Source organism: Solanum lycopersicum, chromosome 12, assembly GCF_036512215.1.
Source record: "Solanum lycopersicum chromosome 12, SLM_r2.1".
NCBI classification, from domain to species: Eukaryota; Viridiplantae; Streptophyta; class Magnoliopsida; order Solanales; family Solanaceae; genus Solanum; species Solanum lycopersicum.
Genome location: NC_090811.1, coordinates 43,043,720 through 43,056,235, shown reverse-complemented (window position 1 = coordinate 43,056,235; position 12,516 = coordinate 43,043,720).

Here is a 12,516-nt window from a genome sequence, read left to right as displayed (position 1 = left end):
AATCATTGGCATACCCTAGGTTTTCAGTTCATTATGTTACATCTTGTCAAGTAAATATTTAACATGTATTTGGACTTACAAGAAACATCATAATATACATTGTCCATATAAGATTGGTATGACACGGTCATTGGCCAATTCTATTACATATTTTGCAAAAAATATTGATGGCCAATTTATTGGCATAAACCAAAACATTCACTAAACACTTATCATGATATTATCACTAGACAAGTCAACTAACATCAGGAATATACTATAATAATCTCATAATATTAAGCAAGCCAACATTTAACATTTAATTAGAATATAAGAAAAAATCAATGCTTAGTTTGGCTAAACAATGAAGGTTATTTGGCATGGAAAATTCATTAACTATCTTTGATTCTCATTCTTATTTCTTCTTAGAAACATTGCATTCCAAAAACATACAAATATATCAACTGTAAACAGATACATTCCTCAAAACCTTCATTCCTTTAAAGAGTAAACCGAACTTCATAAACGATTTATAACAATTTCAGCTTCTCGAACACAATTAGGCATTACAACATTTCTTATCTCATGTAAATGATACTTTATTCATACGGTTCTAACCTATAGGTACAAAAACCTACACATAATGATTAGTTAGAACCACATACCAACAACATTCTCGATTTTATATTATACATACTACTAAAATAGGATATAGGGAGAACTAGGGAGATGAACATTCCACAATTTCATTAGGAACAACCCTAGTTTGGTTTTCTTGTATTCAAACATTTGAAAAGCATCATGTGGAAGGCATCCGATAGAGAAACCCATACCTTACTGTAGATCTGAATCTACAAATATAACCGTATACGTAGAATGAAAATCTTGAAGAATTTCCTTAAAATTTTCTAAGAACCGAGAGTATTTCATTCTATTTTTCTTATGGTTATTCACTATTTTTAAGTTGTGAGTTTCTACTTGATAAGCATGAGTCTAAGTCTTAGGATTTGAATATTGACTAATTCAACTTAGGATAATTAACTTAATTAAATAAATAAATTAGCTAATTACCCAAATGCCCGTCCTAAATTGACTAAAATAAGAGAGAATTTGACTTACCCATATTCTGAAAATTAGCTAATGGTCTAGTGTTTTATTATGAATTTAAATTAATTAATTAAGTTTATAATTTAATAATTAAGTTACCTATTGTAATTAGTAAATTACCCCTAAGTCACTAGTACCATAATCAACCCATTTGGACCATCTTAGGTTAGGTACTAGGATGTTTTTTAGTTCGCTACTCGGCTAGTGTCACACGGTTAGATCATAAGATTTCGGGCACACTATTTAGTTCATTTTAGTTAGTCCTAGGTTAGTCATATAGTAAGGTAAGTTAGTTAGATCCTAGGTTTTGTTAAGAAGCTCAGCCCCACGTTGCTTGACCCGACGCGTGTCGGCCCCCTAACACCATAACCTAATCGGTTGGGCTTGGCCGCTTGGTCTTTCGCAAGTAGCATATGTGGTTGTGAATATGCTTGCACATGTGTTTCCATGCACTTTCCTAACCGTGCACTTTGTAGTTACACTTGGAAAGTTCACTTCTTGTCCCAATGATCCTCACTATGTCCTTGGGCACTGCTTAATATACATGATCATTTGAAATGATCATGTGCTATGGTACCTAGGCTTGACACATGGATGTCTCGTACCTAATGTGTGTAAGCTAAGAAAACAAAAAATTTATCTTATGGTCTTATTTACAGGTACAGTTCCTAAACAATCTTTGATTGGAGCATTTGAACATCAACATGTATTATAAGTTACTTGTTGATACATAGAAATTGGCTAACAACCTTAAGTCAATATTCTCTAACATGCCCAATATTCCTATGTACCCCAATAGATATTCTTAAAACTTAATAGACTCTTCACTAGACAAGTATATTTTATGGAATGTTACACTCTGAGCCATCCATTTAAACTTGTGCAGGTTAAACAATACATGCACCTCAGGGACCGTGTATAAACTCCCTGTGAGAACTCAACGCTCCGAGTGCATCCCTATACAACTGGTATTGACTTATGATACACCATCAGTTTGTTCCTCAACAATAGGAATGGGGTCAACAAATCAGGGTGCGGGAGTAGATTTCGAACTGGTAGCCTTACTAGACGAGGCTTGCTGGTCGTGGCCCTCCAACCTGGTGGCTTAATGGTGGATGACTTTTTCTCAATATATTAGGATGACCTTGATGTGATGGAAGAATCGGACTAGGATGCTGAGCCCCCTTCTGAACTAGAGATACCCTCGACCGGTGAACAGGTTTGTATGTTGTCCTTGTTAAACTGGAAGGAAGTGACTACGCAGGAAATCACCTTACGTAAGGGGCACCCCTAGTGACCCTAGCTCCTGCAGAAGATGTTATAGAGCGTGGTGGAACATATGCAGGGTCTTGTTCAATGTTGGAATCCACGATCATCTGACAATACGGGGCAACAACATTTGATTTACGCCTCATGGAGTAGACAATATTCTTCTTGGGAGCCATCGGTACATGTAGAGTAGTTGTTAGTCTTAACTAAGAATTTTTTAATACTAGAAAATTACTTGTGAATATAAAACTTGTTACTCAGAAGCACAAATTATTTTTGAAAAGTCAGGTCGACGGGCATCAATGATGGTCCATCGATCATATTCATCAGTTGATACTTAGAAGTATTTTAGAGTTGAAGGAAAAATATTATGTTGTGATGGAATCGATGGACGTGCAGAAAATTTTGTCGATCATTCGATGAACCAGAACCTAATTTAGTCGTCTAACACTAAGATTTTTTTAAGAAGTTTGTACAAGACAGTTTCTCTGATGGAAACGACTGACATGTAGAACGGCCTACCAATAAATCAATGGACCGTAGTCCACTTCCATCGTTTTAGATTTGGACATTGCCAAGAGTGATGTTGATGATTGACCCCATCAACGGCCGATCGATCACTTGATGGTCCATTGATAGGGTCTCTTACTATTGGCCTGAGGCAAATTTTAGGCCTTGTTACAAGTTCAAATTTTTCGGAAACAACCCAATCAACTTTTAGACCGGCAAAATTATTTTGATACACTAAGAACGAGTACGTCATTCCTTGGGTTCTAATTTCATAAAATTAGCATTCCAATTGTGATATAGTATGGACCCTAAGTCAAAATTCTTAGAACTACAAAGATACTCACATTTAATATATATTTAAAGTCTACCATACCACACTTTATCATTCCAAGGGATGTAATTACACATTTCTTATTTTTTAGCGTGCAATTTCACCAAATATAGTCCCAAGGTCAAGATCCTCTTCCAAATTCTGATTTAGATCTATGAACAAAAATTTAGAGCTTTCAAAGAAATTGAAATACTTTTCTGGGTAGTGGAGTGATTATCTGCACTTGCGAACTTTAAAGGAGTAGCCCACGTGCCAAAACATGATCATCGGCCAAAGGGTTCTTATTTTTGAGTGTTATGGGACTTGGTGAAGTTGAGTTTTAGTAATAAAGGAAAGAAATATAGGAAGAAAAATGGATATGCAAGGAAATTTTTTATATATATTCAAGAGGGAATGAATTTGAAAAGTTATGACTTTTAATAATACTGATTAGGTCGGGTCGGGTAACTGGAACACTTGGACCTACGATACCCCGTCAACGATCCTTATGTCAATCGACGGTCTCAGGACTTAGAAAAAATTAGAAATATTCCTTTGATCTACGGACACCATCGACGGTCCATCGATGGGGTCTGTAGACCTCTATGCTACATCATTTTCTACAAATTGCTCTTTTTGCTCCCTCCACATGTAAAACCCTTTAGGCCATTATTTTTGTTCATTTCTTGACTCTCTTGTGACATAGAACTTATACTAATCTCTAGAAAACACTAACACACAAACAAAAATAAAATAATGAGAACAAAACAAACTAGGAAAAATTACTATTTGTACAAAGAAAACAAAACCTATTGTTGGCTAAAGGATACACCTTATTTTGCCTCCCTGGAAGATATTGATTTAACGTCTCTTCACAAATCAGGCCCCTTGATTACTCAGACTCCATCAAGATGATAGGCGTCAACCACTTCATGAACACTCTCCACATGCCCCACATATATTTTTATCCTTTGACCGTAGACTGTGACCTTTGCGCCCTCCTTATTCACCAACTCGACTGTTCTATTTGGAAACACATTAGTGATGAGGCATAGCCATGTCCACTTGGACTTGAGTTTTCCCAAAAACCGGTGTAAGCAACCTCAAATTCTCGCTTTTCAATTCTTTTGTCGTTCTACTTCTTAATTTTCTCTTTTTAGATGACTGAAATTTCGTAGTCCTTGAGGAAAAACAAATAAAACACATTCAACCAATTCAATTTTTCTTCTGCAAATTTAGTCCAATCCATCTTCAGTTTCTTCATTGCCCGTATTTTCTTGTTCTCTAACTTAACCGGCAAGTGACAAGCCTTCCCATATACAAGTTGGTACCGAGACATACCTATGAGAGCCTTTTATGTAGTGTTTTAGGCCTACAAAGCATAATATAGTTGTTCTATTAGTATTTACTATTTTTGCCAAAATTTGCTTGATCTCACGATAAGACACCTCAACTTGCTCTCTAGTCTATGGATAGTACGGAGTAGCCTCATTATGTCAAACACCATATTTCTCCAGTAGGCCTTTGAACAATTTATTACAGAAGTGAGAGCTACCATCACAAGAAAACAAACATTAATCTCACACTACGCTAAGGGAGGTTGTCATTCAAGTAGAGTTAATATTGAGGAGGATTAGACGTGTTCTTGAGTGGAGTTTTTGGGAAGAAAATTCATGGTTGAACATAAAAATAAGGTATGGATTTTCTTACTCATTGTCCCATTCCCAAGAGACCCTTAAGGCACAGATGAATATACTAAAAATTACGGTTGTTGTCATTCTTATAGAAATCTTTGTCCCTAGTATCCCTTTGATCTCAATATGATATAGGTTAGAGATTTTATTTTTATGTTTGCTAGTAATTTATGGATGAAGTTTGATTTTCGTGATAATGCTTTTTTCATTATGTGTTTGGAATTGTAAGCATGTTAAGTTATGTCAAACCAAAGTATGTAAAAATGTTTTTATGGTTGAATTTTATGTGCGAATGTTCGTGTAAATCATGAGGTGTAAAAAGAAGCTAACAATAGTTAACAAATTTCCAGCATTTGGTAGGTTGGGTACGTCAAAACAAAATGGTACAAGATGCAATGAAAAATGAATGTAAAATAAGTGAGATTACTAAGGATTGAACTCAACACATCATTACATGAAAGGTACAAAAAAAAATCAACAAAAGATTAAGCCAAAAATGGATTGGAAGAGACTAAATTTCCTGCATGCTGTAAATTATAGCCGCGGCCAACTTTTTAAAAAATAAGCTTAAATTAGTTTTTTTTTTAATATGTGAGGTCATTGGGGATTGAAACCATAACCTCACTAACTGAAAATTTCATAAAAATTTCGTGAGAAAAACGCAAGGAAAAATAGATGTGGTGAGTGGGGATTGAACCACAATACCTTGAATAGATGAGAGAGTTTGGAGAAAAATAAAGGAGAAAATAAATGTGGAGAATGGGGATTGAACCCACAACCTCTTAGTGAGAATGTTAAGAGATAATTTAAAAGAAAAATAATTAGCTTGTGGGGGATTGAACCCAAAACCTCCTTGACTTAAACGAAAAAGTTGAGGAGAAAAAAAGAGGAAAAATTATGGGGTTAATGGGGATAAACTAGGGTCCCCCAAATATGAAAAATGTGATTATAAAGTTTAAAATAATATCAAGTGTTGTCCAAGGGATTTGAAATTGGGTTCCTTGCCCAATTTCGTATTGACACATAAGTCATACGTAAGTAAATATTTAATGAATGCTGCCTCTAAAGATCAAAACTAATATCTTGGTATGTCTGAAAGATGCATAAGTCTTGTACCACATAATATTTGGTAAATATTAATAACTTAATCAAACTATAAATGAAGCCCCATGGTTTGTATGTATAGACCCATATGTCTAGCATACTTTTAAATGTAAGTGAACCGAAGATGTATGTAATGAAATTATGAAACCCTAGAAGAGTTAAGTAGGAGTGTAAAATACACTAAATGGCCAAGTGCATTGGTATATGATGAAATGAACAACTAAATGATGAAATTAACAATGAAATTATGAACCCATAGAAGGGTTAAGTAAGAGTGTGAAATACACCAAACGGCCAAGTGCATTTGGCATATGATGAACTGAACATTCATGTAAAAACTGGTGAGTAACTATGAAGAGCAAACGTGCATATGATAATGAATGTGGTTACAACAAGATATGAGTCTAATGTAAAATATTAGATAAATCTCAAATGAGCGTAATTAAATGTTACAAAAACGTACTCACCTATGATAGTGTAAGTTTAATGAAGAGACGAGCCTCTTTGAACACTTTAATGAAAGTATTGATATTAAAACACAGAAATCATCTAATAATCTATGATGTCCTCATACTAGAAGCCAGCTTCCATGATGTGTGAGTTGAATGTAATGGAACTTTATACTGAGCACCGATAGACTAGCTATGAGCGGTGATGCCTTCTTTCGGGAAGGGTGGAGGTTCACGTAACTCTAATGAGATGACATTGTCCGACATTCCGGGTATGGGTCTCATTATATCCCCTAGTCTTTGAACCTATACTGCCAATATAGGGATCTGGTAGGGTTTAATTCACATGTACGTTAGCACGTTTTGTATCACTTTGGCTGGTGATTACACCTCTTTTCGGTGTAGGGTTTCATGACACTGGATTTCATAATGCTCACACGATCTATGTCGATTAAAGTTAGAGTTCCTAATAAATGGATAAGGCCAGCCTCAAATGATGCACATAATGAAACAAATGATACCAAAGGTGTTAGGATAGCATAATCAAGAGGTGAGTTAAATTCAAATAATGACATTAGGTCATTCTATCATTGAACAACAAACCGGATAAAAGTCTTAGATTACATCCTAGGTATAGCTGGTGTTTACAATTGCCCATAAATGAAATGAAATGAAGCACGTATTTTTAATGAATGAATAAGACTCTATATTTGCTAAAGAAGAATCCCTAGTTGAGGTCCCATATGTTGAGCCCTAGTTTTTGGGAAGTCTTAATGTCAAGACCATGATTCCATGGTCTCATTGCATAGGAATGAAGGATATGAACATCGTTATTTGTTATATGAATTATGATATGTGCTATGTTCACTATGTTATGTGTTGTTCGCAAAATGATAAGTTTTATGATACATGTTAGACTAATGGCATGACTTTCCAAATCCAAATTTGGCAGGTCCATTGACTTTCCTGATCCAAATTTGGCAAGTCCACTGACTTGACTTTCCATAAATCATGTTGTTAGGAATGAGCTATTTTTTCTGATGCATGTCACTGGGGTGTGCGTGCATATAACCATACTTAGTACAAGTGTGTACTAATTCCATACAATTATATACTTTCAGGTGCAGGCACAGGTGGACGTTAGATCTTATAGTATGACGTTGCAGCTTCCAGACGTGGAGTTTTCATCTGGACTTGGTAGGCCCTCATGCTTTCGAGGTTGTGTACTATTATTATATATCTTAGATGTAGGCCTAGCTAGTGGAGCATGTTCCACTTGTGTTTCATTTCCCATTTCATTTATGGTTTCTTTTTAGTTTATTTAGTCGATATAGGGTTATGAGGCTTTGCATAGGCATTGCACTAGTTTACTTATATTGGAATTGTGAGTAACGTGTTATGATATGTTGATGAAATATGTTATAAGCATTAATTGTTGATTATGGTTTCATTGTGGTATTGTGGTCTTATATGTATATTAGTAATGTGCATAAAGGTTTTTAGAGTGATTTAGTTTGTTTTGAACAAAATATCCTTTTTTGCATTTTTCTAAATGTTGTAATTGCAATTGTGTTCATACTTAGTACATGTGGTTTTTATTAACCCATATTCTTTATATTTGTTCAAAAATGTAGGTTGCCCATTCAACAAATTCAAGGCCACTTTTAGGAAGCTTGGATAAGATCTCCAAGTTAGTCAGTCCTCACATCTGAGGATGAAACCCACTATTCTAGTTATAGCAAAATGACTATGTCTAAAACAATGTTCATTTATCATCTTCTAAGACTTTATTGTAAGTTGTATGTGATACATATATTATAATAATGTAACGGATATGTCCCAAATCTTGGACTTCTAAAAATAGATTCTTATGTGTGAGATAACATTTGACTATGTTGTTAAACGAGAAGTCTATTTAAACTTCATATATACATAAATGAGAAGTATATGTATACTTCATATGTAAAGTATTAACTTTTTCATATTTTTCTACATAGATAATGCGCTGATGTATGTTTACAACTCGTTTAAGGAATTTGAAAGGACGAAGACGCCACTTACGACTAGGGGGTGCTCCCCGATCGTGAAAACCATGGTATCAGAGCATGAGGTTCAATCATCTTAGGATTGATGTCTCACTGAACCATGTCTATGTAGAGTCTTGGTTGTAATTGTGAAGCGCGACACAGTTATGAATGACAGGCTACGTGATTCTTAGGTAATCTCACTTTCTTGGTATTTCTATGTCGTGCCTCCAGAATCTTAGCTGTACGTGTGCTTTTTCATATAATCATTTTATTGTCATTATAGCCTATGACTACTAGAAGGGAAGCTGCATGAAAAGTTAAAGAGGATATTTCTAATACGGGAGCTCCTTCTTAATAAAACCAAGCTACTCCACAAGGCAATCAAACTCCTCCTAAAAACAAGGTCCTTTAGGTGACCAAGATTCGGTCAATCCTCCGTCTATGATGGATAGAGAGACAAGGTCAGTTTTCCAAAGTTTGTCTCAATCCATACTACTCAAGCTCAAGTTGAAATTTTTCAAGTTCAAGCTATGATGGCCCAATCAAACCGAGAAGTTGCATTCATTGTGAACCAAAATACTAGTGCCATGGCTTTTCAATTGAGGGACTTCACAAGGATGAATCCTCCCGTATTTATTTTTTATAAGGTTGATGAAGACCCACAAGACTTTCTTGATGAGGATAATTATACCTTGTATTCTATGGTGAATTAAATTCATATTAGAAGTTCTATCTAGACGCTAATTATCTCAAGGATGTGGCTCAAACATGGTACACTCAATGGAAGGACAATAGGGCTTTTAGAGAGGGTCCCGTGAGTTGGGCAATCTTTATGACGGACTTTCTGATAGGTTCTTCCCACAGGAGAAAAGAGAGGAAAGGTGGGAGTGTTCATCAACCTTCATCAAGGGGGTACCAGTCTTCAAGAGTATTCCTTGAAATTCACTAAGTTGTCCAACTATACCACTTCCTTAATGTGAAATCTAAGGGATGAAATGAACCATTTTATGACGGGTGTTTTTGAGGATCTAGTGGAAGAATGTTGTGCGGCGATGTTTCATGACAACATGTACATTTCTCGTTAGATGGTTCATTCTCAATAAGTAGAAAAGAGTAGGATTAAGAGAAAGAATAGGGAGGCCAACAGGTCAAGGTCCTATGATGACGGTACTTCTAAGGCAGGTTTAAAATCTAAAACAAGACAAGGTTTATAAGAGATTCTGTAACCAATTTCCTTCTAACTTCTCGATTGATAATAGGAATAGGGTGCCTAACTTTCATGACCCGAAAGTACCCCCTAGAAGTTAGGAAGAACCATTGGATCGGGACAAGCTGTACTTGACCCTTTGGGGTCCTGTACAAGCTCTTTAACTATCGTTCATTACATAAGACATTAAAAGTAGTGTGGAATTAAAACATTTCACAAATAAATTTATAAAGGAAAATTTTTTCATGAATACTAAGGAAGTTCCATAATCAAAAGACAAACTAAAAGACACTATATTATAACATAAAAATCATCATTTAACACATACATAAGTATTTTCAATAATTTTTCACAAAAAACCATGTTTACACTAAACTACAAAATCTTACAGTGAGTTCATTTTTTTACATTGCAATGAACTACCTAAATCCCAAAACAATGAACTCCCAAAGTCAATCCAAGAGGGAAAAAAACTCATATTCTTAGTAGTTTTCCTAGATAAGGTAATCCTTACACTCACCAAGGTAAGACATGAAGGAAACTCCCATACACCTCCTTCAATACACACATAGGTGATCCCCAAGACTACCTGTATAGGCTAACTCGCCTCGGGAGAACCGGTCCCTACTCAATGACAAAACATTTGGAGAACACTCAAACAACACACTAAGACTTCCCTTTCTGAATACCTACTTAGTGTAATCAGTAGATGTCGTCCCATTCAACCACCTACCCAAAGTAGTACACTCTTTTTTAACACTGAGCTCATTCAATTCATATAAGAAACCCCAAGACTCCCCTTTCGGAATGATTACCTAGTGCAATGGATAAATGGCATACCATTCCACAACCTACCCGAAGTAGTACACTCTTTTATAAGACTTACTACTTTAAATTCATATAAGACTCACCAAGACTCCACTTTCGGTATGCCTACCTAGTGCAACGAATAGATAGCGTCCCATTCCACTAACTACATTAAGTAGTACACTCTTTTAGAAGACTTAGTACTTTCATTTCTTTTTGTGGGGGTGTGCTTAACCGACAGATTCCATGAGAGCTAAACATGGAATCTTGATACTTCCGTTATAGGATAAGGGCCCCCTACTTGCCTAGAGTAAGGTCTTTCTTTTAGCTTTTACAAAGCTTTCCCAATACCTAAACCTACGTGGGTGCATACTTAAAGGATAAGTATATAGACACTAAATAACTCATTCTCTACGAACGAGCAATACTCATGTAAAGAGGTACATTGTAATAAAACATCCTAACTCAGAATGTGTAACCACTCCTTTTTCATATCCTCTTGGTGCTACGCATATCTACCTACGAATTCTAAACATTATATAATATAGGTTAAAGATGAATAGTGCACACCACATCTCAACTCACGAAGGGATTTCATCCTTTTAACTATCTTAGTAAACTCTTAGGATGTAGTGAGGTTGCTATTAAACACTTCATTTCAACTCACGAAGAGTTTTCACCCCAAAACTCCTCTTTCGACTTCACTTATTTTTATTTAGTAATTTAAGTGTGACTGTTTGTGTTTACATGTGAACACACCTTGCACATAAGCATTAGTTCATTTACATTGAATTATATACATGCTTAGACCTTCATTCTTCACATTACACACTTTAACATGCTTCTCAAATTCATATAAGTCATTTAGACATAATCTCTAGCATTCTTCTCATAATAAGTTTCATAATCCACATTAACAAAACAACATCATAATCATATTAATTCACATAATGTTCCTTCATGGCCTCTTTCACAATATAGAAGTAACTTCACATTCATACAATTCAAGTAAACACCGCCACAAAGAAGGTGGACCATACCACTCTAGAATAATTCATAATAAGAGTTAATTATGCAACAAACTTACTATTCTTCAAAATATTTCACACCTATTCCTAATTTAATAAATAATTCATCAAAAATTATCCCTTTAGGCAGTATCTAAACAACAATATCAATACAAGGAAACCAAATCGCAAAGACTACCAAACTATGCTCATTTAACCTATTCCTTTAGCCAAAATTTGATAAAAGGGTTTAACATGAAATCATTAGAGTTTTAGCATTAAAATAACCAACTAAAATTAGAAAAATCATATTTGAATCATTTAAAAAGTTTTCATGCAAGACCCATATCTAGAAATAAAGATAGAAGGAGTTAGGGTTGAAAACCTTTTTTTGAAAATCTATTAGAAAGGATTCCTTGAATGGAACAGGTTTAAATGATGACTAAATTACCTCAATTAGAAGAAAAAGCAATGATTTTTAATTAAAAAACGTCCAGTAAAAGCCCTCCTAGTTCCTCTTGACTTGTAGCTTCTATAGAGATTTGAGAGAGGGCTTTGGGCTTTTTAGAAAATGAAATCTAAAGTTAGGTATTAGGGTTTAAAACATCGTAATATACATAAAAGACCCTAAAAATATAAATCAAGGTTCATTAAATACTTGGGGTGAATTTACCAAACACCCCAAGCCAAGGCAGTCTTTTAACAGCTTTTTGGCAGCAGCAGGCACGACTCCAACGTACGGACCATTTCTCCATCGATGGCATGTTGGTGGTAGTTCGTTGGTTGACTCTGCAAAGTCAAAATCATGAAGACCTGCAGTTCCAATTGACGGACCAAGTAGATGATCCATCTATAGGTCAACTGGTCGTCGACTGGTTCCGCTGGTGGACCCTGCCAGGCATTTTTGTGTCCTAGTCTTGGGCCATTCTCTAGCAACCCTCGAGGGTCCTAGGTGGGGTCATACCTTGACGTTTAACGTATAAATATAGTATCTAGGTCTTAGGAACATCCTAAAACAATTTCGAACAAAATTTACATGTAAAACT